The sequence below is a fragment of the Cuculus canorus genome, chromosome 4 (genome assembly GCF_017976375.1).
Source record: "Cuculus canorus isolate bCucCan1 chromosome 4, bCucCan1.pri, whole genome shotgun sequence".
NCBI lineage: Eukaryota > Metazoa > Chordata > Aves > Cuculiformes > Cuculidae > Cuculus > Cuculus canorus.
The window spans coordinates 79,494,473-79,509,481 of NC_071404.1; the positions used below are offsets into that span (position 1 = coordinate 79,494,473).

The 15,009-nt window shown below is 48.8% G+C and overlaps 1 long non-coding RNA gene across 8 annotated transcripts in view; it reads left to right on the forward strand.

The window, feature by feature from the left end:
* The window catches only part of LOC128852172 (uncharacterized), a 237,699-nt gene that overhangs the window by 65,131 nt on the left and 157,559 nt on the right, over nt 1–15,009 (forward strand). The gene's annotated exons all lie outside the window — the stretch shown is intronic.

Sequence of the window (15,009 nt, forward strand, 5' to 3'; positions counted from 1 at the left end):
GCTATCCTCGGCCGTGGTTTTATTGTGAAGTATTTGAGGATCCTTCTTTGTTTTCCTACTTTGCATCTTTTTCATAGTTAAACCTGATGGCTCTGCTGATCTGTGTGGTGGAACGGGGAAAGGCTGGGGAGGCAGCAGCTGTTGGGTGAGCGTGTCTGTGTGTCACTCAGTTAATGAAGGCCAGAGTCTATTGTGTTTCAGGCACTATTGAAGGAAATAGGCTGGTGATGTTCCTTAGGCTGTTCCTGGATTGTGCCTCGGCTGCCTTTGAGGTACGGGTGTTTGTCCTTCCCATGAGACACTGAGTGACTTCAGAGTGGTGAGTTTGGGAAGAGCTGCCTTCAGGCTTATTGGTTGTTGAAATGGTTGTTCTGCACTGTCACTGCCCAGTAAGTTGTTCCTAGAGCAGCCAAAGCAAGGCACTTATTGGGGAAATGACCTACTAAACATGGGCTTACTGCATTTCTGCCTTTAGTTTTGAGTATCTCCATGGGAATCGTGCACGGCTTTGTCTTCAGCCCGTGCAGCGTGTTGGAGATGGGCTGGAATAGATTCTCAGAGCCACATTGTTTATTTCTTGTACCCCACAGCTGGCTGTTGAGTGCCAGCTCGTGACTGACAACCAAATGAGCTTACCCTTCATCTCCGTGAAAGCAATACCCAGGATCTCCACGTCCCGCGTTTCAATTTTTCTGTCCTTCTTTGTCATTTCCCCAATGAAAATTACCCTGGCACTGATCTCAATGTTAATGTATTCCTGCTTACATTTGACTTCGGAATATGTTACGGCTAATTATCATTACACAGGACGAGAGATCAGAGCCCCGACTGAGGTGCTTGGGATAGGAACAAAAGGAGGCCAACTCTCCATCTTGGCACAGGGCCCGAAAGCAGTGACTGAGCATCTTGAAGCTGGTGGGGCCTGGGCAGGGGACGGGGGGGGGCTCGCTGGCTTTTTTTTTTAGTTGCGTTTGATTATTTTTTTATGCAACTGGGGGAGGGGCCAGGGTGGGGCTCAAATTTCCCCTTGAACATGATGTCAATATGTTGGCGTGTCTCCTTTTATTAAGATGCCATCCAACTGATAACAAGTCCTGCTGTGTTTTACCAACATAAAAAATTAGACTGGAGACCAGGGAGCGGCAGGTGGCTTTTGGCACCATGAAATAATCACACTTGATGTGGAAAGTAAAGTAAAAGGAGCCATCTGCTCACCGCAGGAGGACGTGAAAAATCACATTAACATATTGTCACCAACATCATGAAATACACAGTTAATAATAAATTTAGTTATCATGGCAAGCTGCATCGGGCGCTTCCTGAGGAAGAGCGTTGTGTGGAAGGTGTGCTGGCTCACATCTGCTTATTGAGATGTCTCCCTCTGTGGAAGCCTGAACCCCACTGTTCACTGCTGCCGCGGGAGCAGGCGCATCGCCTCTGCTGGGAGCACCAGTGGTGTTAGAGTCCGTCTTCTGCCTTTGCGCTGTCATCTGCTGTGCCCACATCTATCTTTGGTCCTTGGCTGCCAGGCAGGCATGCCAAGTGCTTGGAAAGGGAGGAGCTGGGAATCCAAGGGAAGGGAGGGAGCGAAAAGACTGGAAAAAAGGAGGAGCGCTGGATGTATGTGTATTTGCAGTGAGTGCAGAAGGTCTGCTCTGATTTCTACTAAATCTTTGGGCAGCTTTGTCTTTTCTTCAGTTGGATTTGACTCGTGGATTGATGTCTTGTCTCCTTGGAGAGGAGTTGTCAGTTGCTCTTCACCTGTATCGTTGACTATTTCTGCAGATCTCTTAGCATGGGATCATGTTACAGCCAAGCCCCTGGGTCAAAACCAATATCTCATGTAGAAATACAGGAGATAGTTCTCAAAAATCAGGTTGTGAGATGATGTTAATGTCCTGACTGCCTGAAATGGCATTGGAGCGAGGGCTTATATCCATCTTTAGGGGACTTGTTGCTTGTTGTCTTAGCCCAGGTGTCTTTGTGATTTACCAATGTCTCTCTATGACATGCAGAAGCTGGCTGATGTTCCCTGTCTGCCGAACCAAGGCTTCACCTGACATTGCACCAGCAATTCATGAGTTAGCATTTTCATGGTGTCTTCTCGCTTGCAAAGTGTGCTTTATATTGTAGCAGAGCTCGTTGGTAGCTTTTCAGAAAGCTCTTGCGGTGTCTTTGGTGATTGGCACGTGTGTATGCCATCCAGAGCACACAAGCGTCAAGGAGGTACCTTACAGGCTGCCTAGGGAGGTGGTAGAGTCCCTATCCGCGGAGGGGTTTAAGAGATGGGCAGATGAGGTGCTTGGGAATTTGGTATAGTAGTGGACAGATACGGTTGGATTTGATGATCTCAAAGATCTTTTCAAACCCGAGTGATTTTATGAGGCGGGAACTACTTGGGCAGGAATATCCAGGGCTGTTTAACATACTTTTTGGAGACGCTACAGGTCTGCAGGTGTTGAGGCTTTTAACTATTAAAAGAGCTGGTGTCATGCCCTCTCTGAGCTGCTTGTTGTCAGGCTTCTCCCATGTGTTTCTGCATCTCTTGGTTTGCTCAGCATTGTGAGTTGTGTGTTGGGTCAGCAGGATGCCACTTGGTGCAGACAGTTCTCCTTGGAGGTGCTGTTGGGTAGCTTGCTGCTTCGCTTTTGGCAAAGGTTGGTACAGCCTCTGGGTCTGTGTAAGCACAGACAAATGCGTCCTCACCACCTCCCGTGAGCAGGAAAGCCATGTGCTCAGGAAGATGAAAATTGAAGCCTAGAAAGAGCAAGTGACACCTACACGCAGGCAGTTCGGGGCAGAAACAAGTATTGAATGTCATTAACGTCAATCAAGCTGGCTATATGGGAAATGGATCTTGTCAAACGAACTTATCTTCTTTGATGAGCTTGAGCCTGGCTGATCAACTTCTCCTGGTGCTGAATGATGTTTTGATTAAGACACATGAATGGTGCAGAATTTTCACACAGCACGTTATTAAACAGGTTAAAAACTTGCTAATGGTGTAGTCTTAAAATGCAGGTTGTCGAGGTTGAGCAGGTTGGATCCTACTGGTGTCCTGCAGGAATAGCTGTTTACTCCTGCAGTGTTTGACGTCCTTGTCCTCTTTCACTGGCACAGAAGAAAACAACTGCACTTTTGAGCAATGGTGTTAAAGTGTCTGGGGTGTTGAGGAGTAGAAAGGGGTTGCGTGCATTAATACGCGTGGATTTCATGGTGTCAGGAAACAGTTTTCTCCTTCATGTGGTGAAATACAAAGCCACACAGCTGGGAGCAGAGCGTGCCAGCCCTGCATGTAGCATGGGAGAGCCACTATGGAAGGCAGCAAATGGGGAAAAGAGCTGAGGCTTGCAGTGATGAAACAGTCGGAAGTGGGCAGTGCTTTTTCTAAAAGGACTGTTGGCATCTTTGAAAGGCACTGAGCAGTTAACAGCTGGAGGATTCAAGTTTTTATGTGCCCGGGAGGTCTTGTGACTGCCTTTTTGAAGTCTGTGAGCGGTTCTGGGACTGCTATTCTAGTAGCCCCAGGAAACTAAAGAGAACTTGAAGGAAACTGTGAAAAAGACCAAAAAACTGAATAAGTGCTCTCCTAGGGAGGGTGCATACTTGCTTGGTTGGAATTCAGCAGGGAGAAACCTGAGGACAGGGTCGGAATAGCAGCCAGGCGTTCTGGGGTTTGAGTAATCAGTAACTCTTCAGTGGCAGTCCTCAGCTCTTCTGCGTGGTGAGCCATCTGTGTGGAACCCGAAGGTGAGACAATTCTATGCTTCCAGGGGGAAGTGTTCCTAAAAGATGTAGGCTTGGCTCTTCATGGCTTGAGGTCTTGGAAGGAAAAGCAACCAAGGACTGCTTTCAGTAAGGAGACAATGCCTAGGTGCTAGGCTTAAGTGTCCTTGGTTCAATTGATAATCTCGGAATGGTTTTGGCTGGAAGAGACCAGGAAGGACATCCAGTCCAACCCCCCACCGTGAACCGTGTCCCTCCTGTAAGGCTGTGCATCCTCTCTGCACCCCTGAGCAGAGCACCTTGCCTTGGTGCAAAAGTGAGGTTCTGGGAGTCATGTGAAATCAGTGAAACAGCACAAGGTTTGGCCACTGACAGTTCATTTTGCATGTAAAATGTTGCTTGTAGGGGAGAAAGCTGTGCACGTTGACAGCCCTTTCGTGCTCTGACAGGCCTTTCTGGTTTATTAGCTGCTTCGTTTGGTACATGATGGACCTCTGTGGCTGTGGCGGGGCTAGGCAGATGGGCGCCGCAGGCAGCCTGAGGGGACAGGTGGAGGGCGACGTTAGGACTCTCGCATACCCTGGGTTTTCTGCCTTTCATCACAGCAGCAAAGGGGCCCACAGAGACACAACAGTGCTCCGGGAGGATCTGCATGGGTGGCCAGGGTGGGAGTGAATGGATGGTGCCAGGTTTCATGGGGAGAGAGGGGAGAGCCTCCCGTAAGGCAGAGGGAATAAAGGAAGGCTGGCTGTACTATCAGGAGCGCATCTGCTGCAAGGTGGGTTCTGGGCCTCTCTTCCCTGGCTTGCCTGTAGTATTTCTGTTGTCCTGATCTTTATTTGCAGCCATCCTGGCTGCTTGCAAAGGACGCAGAGGTCCTATCTGTTTGCCAGCAGACGGGGAGTGAGCTCCTTCCAGCTGATGGCTTCTTGTAAAATAAGTTAACTTGTGACTCTTGCAGTGAACGTGAGTTGCGAGCTCTGATAGCCGCTGGGAGAAGGTTATTTGTTGCTTGGAAGCATTTAAAGAAATAGGCAGTGTTTGCAAAACTGTACAGCTTGGGGAGTTTTAGCATGCGTAATGGTTGCGTGTTGTTTGCCTTGCGTCCTGCTGGAGATGCCCCAGAGATGTGCCTCGGAGGGCACCCAAAGTTGGTGAAGGGTTTGGAGGGGAAGCATGTGAGGAGTGGCTGAAGTCACTGGGTCTGTTCGGCCTGGACGAGATGAGGGGAGACCTCATCATGGTCTGCAGCTTCCTCACACGGGCAGGAGGAGGAGCAGGTGCTAAGCTATTCTCTCTGGACCCAGGAAGATGGACTCAGGGTGGCTTAAGTTGGACATAAGGAAAAGGGTTTTTAACCAGAGGTGTGGAGCACTGGAACAGCTCCCAGGGAAGCAGTCACGGCACTGAGCCTAACGATATTCAAGAAGCATTTGGTCAATGCCTACAGACCCACAGTGCGAATACTGGGATTGTCCTGCATAGGGACAGGAGTTAGACTCGACGGTTCTTGCGTGTCATTTCCAACTCAGGACATTCTATGGTTCTATGATCTCCCAACAGCTCAGTCAGGTGGTTGACTGAGCTTGGTCAAAGAGCACAGCAGTAGAGTGTGCAGTGGTGGTGCGAGGTGCTTCTTTATCTGAGGAGCAGTAGAGGTGGCTGCTTTTCTTCGTTGCTATCAATGCTGTGTTCATTTACTTTGAGGAACCGCCTACACGTGTGGGACTGTGGAGAAACAGGCAGGAGAAGGCCTCTGTTTCGGCTGCTGATGCTCCCTTGTAGCTGCTTTGGGTAACTCTACTGCAGAACTGTAAGTAGAGCCCTGTCAGCCTGGTAACGATGGTTTCTGTATCTAGATGCAGCAGAGCTCTTCCCCATTGCTTTTTCGTGTGGGAGGTGCCAACTGACACAGTCTCATGCCAGTGTTTCCATGAGGATGTTGTGGAGTGGAAACTGAAATGGATGAGGATATTGAAACAGTCCTTTAGTTACAATTTACAGAAGTTGTGGGTGTTTTGAAGAAAGAGAATGTTGCCGTTTCTTTCCAAATGTGTTGCTTGAGCAGGAACAAAGCCCTTTTAAGGCGCATCCTCCTATTGAATGGAAATTGAGGTACAAGGGAGCATTGCCAGACGTATCCCAGCATGTTTGTGCGCATTCTGATTCTTGGGATAACAAGAGGAGTGTGATACGGTTTTTGCAGCACGGTCCTTGTTATTTTGATGATGAGTCTGCATAATAGAAATCTCCTTACAGCCCAGGAGGAGGCTGGGAGATAAATACCTTGGAGGCCCAGCCTCCTCCTTCCTCCAGTACTGCAGTGTGTGTGAAGTGTTACTAAAGATCTGCAGAACATCTGGCAGGAGCAGGTGGCGGTTTACCTTTCAATATGTTATTTAAATGACAATTTAGTTAAGCCTGCAAATAATAACAGTAATAAAACCAGTCTCACATATAGTCATGTTTTACAGCAAAGGAGCTCTCTAAGCTGAGTTAGTGAGCCCTTTTCTTTCCAGACTCAGCCTGCACTCTTTCTCTTCTCCTCTGCTTGTGTGTGGAAAGCGGGAATGCCTGCCCTGGCCCAGGTAGGAAGGAAGAGATTCTTTTACTGTTAAATGCATGACTGCTGAGCAGGTTTGTGCTGAGCGTTTGTGTTCCTGACCCTTGCGTCTAAAAAAGCGTCCTATCACATTACTGATAGATCAGGGTGAGAGGTCAAAGACAACTTGAGTTGTCGGCATGAAGTTTGTCATGTTTGAGTATTTTCTAGCTTTGTGTCCCACCTGCAGGGAGATGGTCCTGTGCTCAGAGTGAGCTAGACTGTTAGTCAATATTCACATCAGAGGGTGAGTCAGTAGCATACGTGATTGTGCATGAGTGATGTTCTTCACAGCTCACCTCTGATCAGTGCTTTCAGACTGTTCAGGACAGGTTGGATGGGGCCTTGGGCAGCCTAATCTAGCAGGATGTCCCTGCCTATGTCAAGGGGTTGGAACTAGATGATCTTTAAGGTCCCTTCCAGCCCAGACTATTCTGTGATTCTATTTTATGATTCTATAATTCTATGACTAGTTGTGTTACCTGTGTCCGTGCCGCACGTGTTTTGTCCCACCAGTTCTGCAAATCGTCATGCTTCTCGTCAGCCTAAATAACATGGCTACTTATTGTGGACAGCAGTAACTGGTGATGAGAGTCTCATTTGTTTGAGAGAAGCTGTGCTTTCTTATGATATGAATTGGCTAATGGAATCGGAGGCCCTAACTTACAGCTGGAAGCCTAACTGTCACTGCAAGCATGCTGGTAGAGCAGTTGGGCCACAGAAGATAAGAGATAGCGAAGGTGGTGATTAAGGGGCAGATCTAAGAATACAGTCGCTCTTCTTCTCAGTGATTGTTGTGTGTGGAAGCGCAGTCTGTGAAAGGGTTCTCTGCACACTTGGACCATTGGAAGAGAGGCACAAAAAAGAGCAGCAGCTGTATTGCAGTGGGTTTGGTTGGGAAGGCTGCTGAGCATCTCGGTTTTGTTCCAGTTCTGTCTGTGTGAGGTAAGGTAGGGAACTGGAACAGAGAGGAGGAACAAAAAAGCTGTGGAAATATGTTGGCAGTGGTTCCTCCAGGGCCAGGTTTTTCCAGCAGTGCTGAAGAGCCGTTGTGATCCGTCATGGGTATGATTGGATCCCACTCTTGGTGCTTGGCTCCCTGTGACACATCAGTGCTGTTTCCAGTTTCATCTCCGTCTCCAGCTGTTTTACTTCTCCCTGTGTCACCCAGTTCAAAAGTGTTCAAGAACAGCAGGAGAATTTCTTTTTTCTTGTAGGTTTTTCATCCCGTTTCAGGGCTTCCTTGGGATTTATTGGACCATTTGTAGCAGGACCACAGTGGAACGATGCTTAGGAGAGTGAGCCTGTGGGCAGTGATAGGTTGGTTGAGACCTGGCAGGGCAGGGCAGCCTTCCCACAAAGGAGGAGGTCAGTTCTATTTTGATGCAGAAGGGAAACGCCAAACCCATAAAATGCCCCTCTCTGTACTTTACTTAAGGGTGGGCAGTCTGAACTGCTCGTTCTCCTTGGGTGCTGTCATGGTCATTATGGTGACACTATGCACCCACCAAGAGATGCAAGGAAACTGGTATTGCCGAGTATTTACTTTTTGGTGCTGCTTCGTTACCTGCCCTGTATATTTTATGATGCCATATGGAACAAAGTTGATAAGTGCTCATTTGTACAAAAGCACTCGTTTCATTTACCTGGAGCAGGCTTTTCAGTTTTCAATGGAATCAGAGATACGTTGTTGCCTCATTACAGTCCAATTAAAACGTGTTTTTAACCTAACGCTAGGTTGATTATTAATTGTCTGGAAGGCCTTTTTCCTTCTGTGCCTTTAATTAGGATTCCCCATTACAGCCTCATCCAGAAGCAGAGAGTACTGAGTGCTGTCACAGTGTTGTATGATGGGTGGATGGGTCTGGAGCTCCATACAGACGGCCAGTAATGGTGCAAATCCTCTTGAGTTGGCCTTCGCGTAGTGACCTGAGGCTGGTGCGGCCCACAGCTGTACTGCTTCCCCTTGGCTCTTTCATTAAATGTCTTCAAGTTCAGAGCCTGTTGTTGGATGGAGGCTTGCTTTGCCATGATGGGGGATAAGATTTTAGGGGCTGCTATGAAACCACCTCCCCAAAAACACACACCAACCCCTCCCTCCAGTTGTTGGCTACCTCTCGCAGGGGAAAGAACGTGCCTGTGGGTTTGATCTTACCAGCAGCTGTACTTGTAACGGAACTTCAGGCAAGTGCATTTCAGTAGTTTTTAATACCTTTGGCATTCAGTCATTGAGAAGAAGGCTACTGGAAATGACGTAGAGGAAGGTATTCTTTGGAGCTTCATATGGTGATGTGTCTCTCCTGTATGGGGATCTCGAACACATGTTGTGCTTCCCAGCTGTTTCTTTCGGGAGGGAACAGCTCACTTGCGGATCTTGCAGCAGGAAACCTCCGGCTCTGCAGTGATACGATGTAGGTGTTTGTCCCAGGACTGCAGTGGGTTGGTAGAGTAGAATTTTCAAGGAGGCTGCTCTTTGCAGTCTAACTTTGGGAGCGCAGGTTACAGTGCTTTTTAAGCAGTTGTGTCAAAGACCCAGCAGAAATTAATGGCTCAGAACTAATAGCAAGCTTTGCAGCATGTTGCTCTGATTTATTGAGTGGTGCTAAACTCCAGCATCCTTGTGTGGAGAGCACTTGTCTTCATCTAAGGGGGTGAATATTACCTCAGGCTGTTGTCAGTTGACTTGGGGAAATTGTTGAGATGCTCCTCCTGGCTCCGAGAGCTGGTGGTGATTGCTCTTAAGTATTCCAAGAGTAGAAACACCGGGGAAAGGCTTATTGGTCGCCCAGGAGGATGGTGTTGCAGACACGTAAACAAACGCCTGAAGTCTCTTGGCTGTAATGAAGCCCAAGCCCCAGTGGCAGAACCTGCACTAGTCTGTGCTGCTGCATCGGAGCTGAGCAATTTGCCAGGGGAAAGTGATTGGAGCCAGTCCCTGAGATGCACGTAATCCACTAATCACCACTTGGAGACTCCTGGTGCTCACAAACAGCAAGAGGGAATTGGTTTTTTATGAGCTGAAGGAGATGTGGGCATATGTTGGGGGAGGAGGGGCTGCTGAAATATTTATATGTGGAGGGGACACCGGGATCTCATTTGTCTCTGGGGTGCTCGGGCCCATGTCCTCTCGGGATAACGAGACAACTTCCTCAACCTTACCTGCGTTTGAACATGGAAACATCCACTCCAAACCTTCTTCTGCGTTGCTGCTTGCATGGATGGGCTGGGTGGTTGTGAAGCCATTGCACAGTGCACTTCGTCATGGTCCATTTTGCTGGGCTCTCTAGTCTGCCTCCAAAAACCATCCCAACTGAAGGAAATGAGGGCACTGCAGCCAGGGTGCTTGGGGAAGGTGGAGATGGAAGGGGAATGAACTCCAAAGCCAGTTAGCAGAAGGCAGATAGCAGCTTCTTACAGAAAGCTGTGATGCTCTCCTGCATTTTTGCCCTGCAGTACAAGGGGAGAAGGGGCAGAGCCTGCACAGAGCAGCTCTGACTTTCCTTCCTGGCTCTTTGTAAAAGTTTTATCTTTCCTGCAGACAAAAAGGTGCCCTTTTGATTGGATCGCCCCTCGTTCTGTGATTGCTCTCTGTGTGTAACTCCGATCCATGTCATGAGGAGGACTATTCTGTGCTGTACGCGGTCACAGAAGAGTAGTTGGCTGCAGAGAGAGCGCTTGCATGCATGTACAGAGTGCTCTGCTCAATCATGTACTGGACCTGTGAGGGAGATGGGGAAGAATTGGCTATTAGCCTGCATCATCCTGTAAGTCCAAACAGCCCAGTGTGGTGCAGTAACAGTAGCAGTGGAGTGGGAGGCTAGAGGAGATGCCTGGCTGCACTGCATCCTCTCCTGTCACTGGCAGGTGTGAGGGCAATATCCTTCAGCAGGGTGGTTTCAGGAGCTCTTGATGTGCTGTAGGAAATGAGTTTTTCCGTGAGATCAGGGTTTCTCAAGTGCTGCTCACTCTGATATTAGCATTAAAATCAGTAATAGCTGTTTTAATTAATTCCTGTTACGCATATTTTGTCATCTCTGCTCCTGAACTGTTTAAGAAGTACAAATGCCGTGACAGCTTTTTCTACAGCAGAGGAGGCTGAGACTCAGGACACAAAAAGGCTCATTCAGAGCTGCTGACCATATTGACAGTGTGGCTGAGTGCTGAATCCCTGTGCCCACAGCCCAAGTGTGGGATAGTATCCCAGTGCTCCATGCAAGATAATGAGAGAGGCACTGAGAAAGTCTGCATCGGGGGGATTTTAACATAAAACTCTCGGTAAACAGTAGTTGCGGTTTGCAGTGCACAGTAACTTTTGTTCATATTATTGCACATCCTGTAGTAGGTTTCCTTTCATGACCCTGGCCATTTCCTTTTGCCATTTTTCTCTTAATTAACCGGACTTCTCACATGAGATCAACAGGTTAGACCCGTGTCTGCTCATGCGTATCTGGACAGGGTGCATAACTCTTTGTGTCCTATTTGGGTTAATGGCTCTTTTAAGACCTGTTAAACCCGTGCTTCTATAAATCATGTATTAAGTGGTTTAATATTAGGTATTAAAATCGCATACATAGATTCTAATTAGTTAAAATTGTTGCCGTAACAAAGACTGGCCCTTCAAATTCACTGTAGTGCCCCAGTCCTTGCAAGTCCCTGCAGAGCCTTCCCAGATGCTTTCACCCAGCTCTGTTGTTGTGCTGATGGGTCTGCTGGACAAAGCAAAGCCAACATGGCACGGAAAACACTCCACGGTGATCCCAACAGCGTCTGTACAACAAAGCATAGGGCTGTGCTGTTGAACAGAGTCAGTGGTAGATTGGAAGCTTTTTCTTGTGACTGTCCTGCGTGGGTTTCTCACTTTGCTCTGTGTGTGGAGTTGAAGTGCCGTGGCTGCCTCACATTGCCGGGACCGGCTCTCGGCATCATAAGAGGCTTGGAAAGAGATGGGACGAGGGTGGCTGGAGGCCTGGGCTTCAGGCCAGTGTCCTGACCCAGAGTATTTCCATCCAGCTGCAGCATAAACTTCTTGGAAGTCAGCTGTAAGCCAGCGGCAGCTTTGACGTTTTGTTCAAGGGCATCACTTACAGTCCAGTCTCCAGGGTGTGGTTAAAACTAACAGCATCTCTGCAATGTAAGTCTTGGCGAATGCTGTCGTGGGTCGCTTCACTGGCTGGAAGCGTCTGGAGCAGTTACCTGCGACCAGGCGAGAGTCGCACTAGAATGCTTTGCTCCTGCTTCGTGGTTCACCAGTCTCACTAAAGCTGCCCTGCTTTGGTTTTGCCAGTGCATATGTTATCTTCATCTCTGAAACCAGGAGCCTTTGCACTTCTTTCGGTTTGCCAATGGTGTCACTGCTGCACCATGAGATCTGTGTTTTCCTGTAGGCTCAGAGGCGTCTCAGGAAGAGCGATGTTCAGTGTGTGAAGGGCTGGGCAAGGCAGCGGACAGAAAGCATGCTGCTGCCACACTCCCCAGGAGACCTTCTCCCACCATGTCGCTTGTCTCCATGCTGCACTTGAGCAGGGGTGAGGCTGTGGCTCGAAGAGCAGCATCTTGACTATCCAAAGACACACGTGAGCTGTGAAGTTGGCCCAGGGTTGTGCTGTGAGATGTGCAGTCACAAGTGATGGGAGGCAAGAAGTGGAAGCCGGCTGCCGGCGTCGCCTCTCCTGCTGTGGGCTGCCTCGTGGGGCTGTGCCAGTTTTCTTCCTGTAGCTTCCCTCTGCTCCACAGCCTGAGGAGAGGTGGGAGGAAAGCGTGTGTTTGTCTTAGCTGCATGGGGATTGCCTTTGGGCTTTCGAGACAGCTCACCGCCACAGCGTAGAGAGAAGTGAATTGGAGGGAACCCTCGGTCTTAATTGACTCCATTTCCAGTCTTCGGGCTTGCCCTATCTCACTCTGCTCATGCTGGTTTCCTACCTAGGAGGAAGCTGCTTGGGTCTTTTGTTTATTTCTCTTCTGTATATTGAGGATACTGAGCTTCTGACAAAAAGCTGACAGTGTTTGTCTGCAGCAAATCTGCCGGCTTTGGCAGAATGGCCAGCACAGGCATTTTATGTCTTTCTGTAAGTGCGAGGCTGTGGCTGCAACAATAAGATGGTACCTGGTAGTGAGACCCAACACCGAGGGAGGAGCGTGAGTCGACTTTTGTGTTGTTGGGGAGAAAGGGTAAGTGGTGTACACTAATGAGCTCATTTGGCTCAGATGCCCTTGCTGATCAAATCACTCAGGGCTGCTTTTGGTGGCAGATCAGATGTCTTTGGCGTTTAATGCTGTTCAGCGGGACCCAGCAGTGCCCAGGGCCCCTGTGCTCAGCACTAGGAAGGATGCTGGGTGTGCAGAGAATGGCCGTGTGTGAAAACTTGCCTGGATCTGTTTTGGCTGCTGGGGTTTGCATGGAGACTTCCCTGGATCCACTTCACACGCTGGAGTTCGGGTTTTGTTCCATCAAAAAGCATTTTTAGAGGGATGACCAGAGGTTAGTGAGCTTCAGGGTTTTGTTTTGTCACTGGGAATTCCTACGGAGCAGCTTCTGTCTAAGAGATAAAACCTACTCGAGAGCCCAGGTTGCAGCGTTACCTGTGTGGGTTGGCCTCCACCTCGGTTTTACATCTCTCCAGAGTCAAGGAGCAGCTATAGCAGTGCGGCAAGTAAGCTGCTGGTTTGGGACTGGGGCTTGATTCCCCAAAACTGTACTCCCTATTCGGTAGTGGTATTGGAGGGACTGATAAAGGAGGGTGGGCCTTGTTTATCTGATAAATAAAACCAGCACTTAAAAAGAAGGGTGTTTGTGGGATCAGTGTGTATGAACATTTGGCTTGTACTGACTTCACTGAAAAGCCTGTCCTTCAGTTTGCGCTTTTTACTCACCTTTAATACTATTTCTTTCTGAGGTATTTTTTTTTTATTGTGACCAGTGAAAAAGGTAAAGAGAAGAGGCAAAATGACCCCCCAGGTGAGAAAGCTGTTCCTCAGCTCTTCTCTTGGCTGGTTTATTGTCGTTTCGGTAACTCTTAGGGATTGCAGTTAGATTGGCACGTGTATCTGCCTCTAGCTCTGCACGGAGTCGGTAGGTAATTTGTTTTGGTGCAGGAAAAGCCTGTACACAGATTTTGTCAGAGGAAGGATGAGGATTGGACTGCAGACAGATCTGCAGTGGTGGTTTCACTTTACAGTCACTGGTCCCACCGTGGGAGAAGGCCTTTGGAGAAGGGCAGCCACACAGTGCAGAGGAGGCCTGGGGTGAGAGGAGAAGCTGAAGCTCAAGGCAGAAATTGGTCCAGTTCTGAGCAGCTGTAGTCATGCTGTTGCTGTACTTGAGTGGCCTTCAGCTTTCCCAAAGCTTTTTTGGAAAACTGAAACCCCAAATACCCAGTTATCCTTCCTAAAGGGAGAGGAGTCTGTAAAATGGCCTTGTGCTCATTAAGCCTTGTGCGTTCAGTCAGCACTGTGTTGAGATTGCAAGCACAGTGGATCATGCCATAGAGGAGGGCCAGGTTCTTCGGCATCTTTCCTCCAATGCCAGTGGCTTTCTGCTCATTTACACCAGCTGAAAATCTGGTCCACATGGTTGGCATGAGAGGAGTACCATGAGCCTGGCGTTGCACTTTTATGTTCCACACCTGTGAAAGCTGATACAAGATGGAAACAGGGATTTGTACAGATGTAGGCACACAACAGTGCAAGGCACTTGACAGAGGACCCCATCCATTTTCCCAGTGGAAGAATTGATTCCTGGAGTGTCTGAGTTGGGGTGTGACTTCGTAGTTCTGTTTGTTCTTGATCTGTCTGTCTTTGGATAGTTACAGTGACAGCTTCTTGTGTACAAAAGGAGAGGAAAATCTGTAAGGGAAGTGGCATTAGCAGGAGTGGTGAAATATAAATACGAGGGAGATGTGATCTCCTGAGTGACAAACAGCGAGCTGTGTTTGACACTGTCACGTCAGATCCGACAGGAGGATCAAATCTCTGTAACTCGAGTATTCCGAAGCATATGTTGAGTGTAACGGCGGAGGTGGCTGTTTGACAGCCCTACCTGCACCGTGCTTCAGCAGCGCCGTGCTGGAAGTCAGGGAAAATCACTTGCTTTTGCTCTCCTCAGAGTTCTCCAAAACACAAACACAGTTTCCCTAACTCTTGCCTTATTCAGATCGCGGAGCCGGAGGCATGAGATGGCTTTGCCATTAGCAAGTTCTTCATCTCTCTGTGTGGTTGGCCCAGTCCTCCCCAATGCAATTCCTCCTGGTAGCTCTGCTGAGGCTGCTGGAACTGAGTTAGTGCTGGGCAGCTGAGGACGGAATTCATTGTAGTAGGGGAATGCACTTTTAAGATTTATCATTACAAGCTCAGTGTGTTGGGCTGGAGGATGTCCTTTGACAATAAGAGTCAGGCCGGGCCATGCCAGTATCACTCATGTGGAGCCGTGTTGGTGTACGGGAGCCAGAGATCCAAGTTGATAGAGGCAGCACCTCCTTAACTGCGTTGGTTGTCAGGACACCCGAGAAAGCTTCCCAGAACGGCTGCAGTCAGCAGCCTAGGGCAGCTGTGGGACTGTGCAGTCGCATCTGCGATCAGCCCATGAGCTCTGACCTCTGGCAGTCGCTGAGCAGTGTTTGCTTCCTGTAGAGGCTTAACGGGGAGGTTTGCATCTCAGTGTCTTAGCAGAGGAGTGTCATACAGCA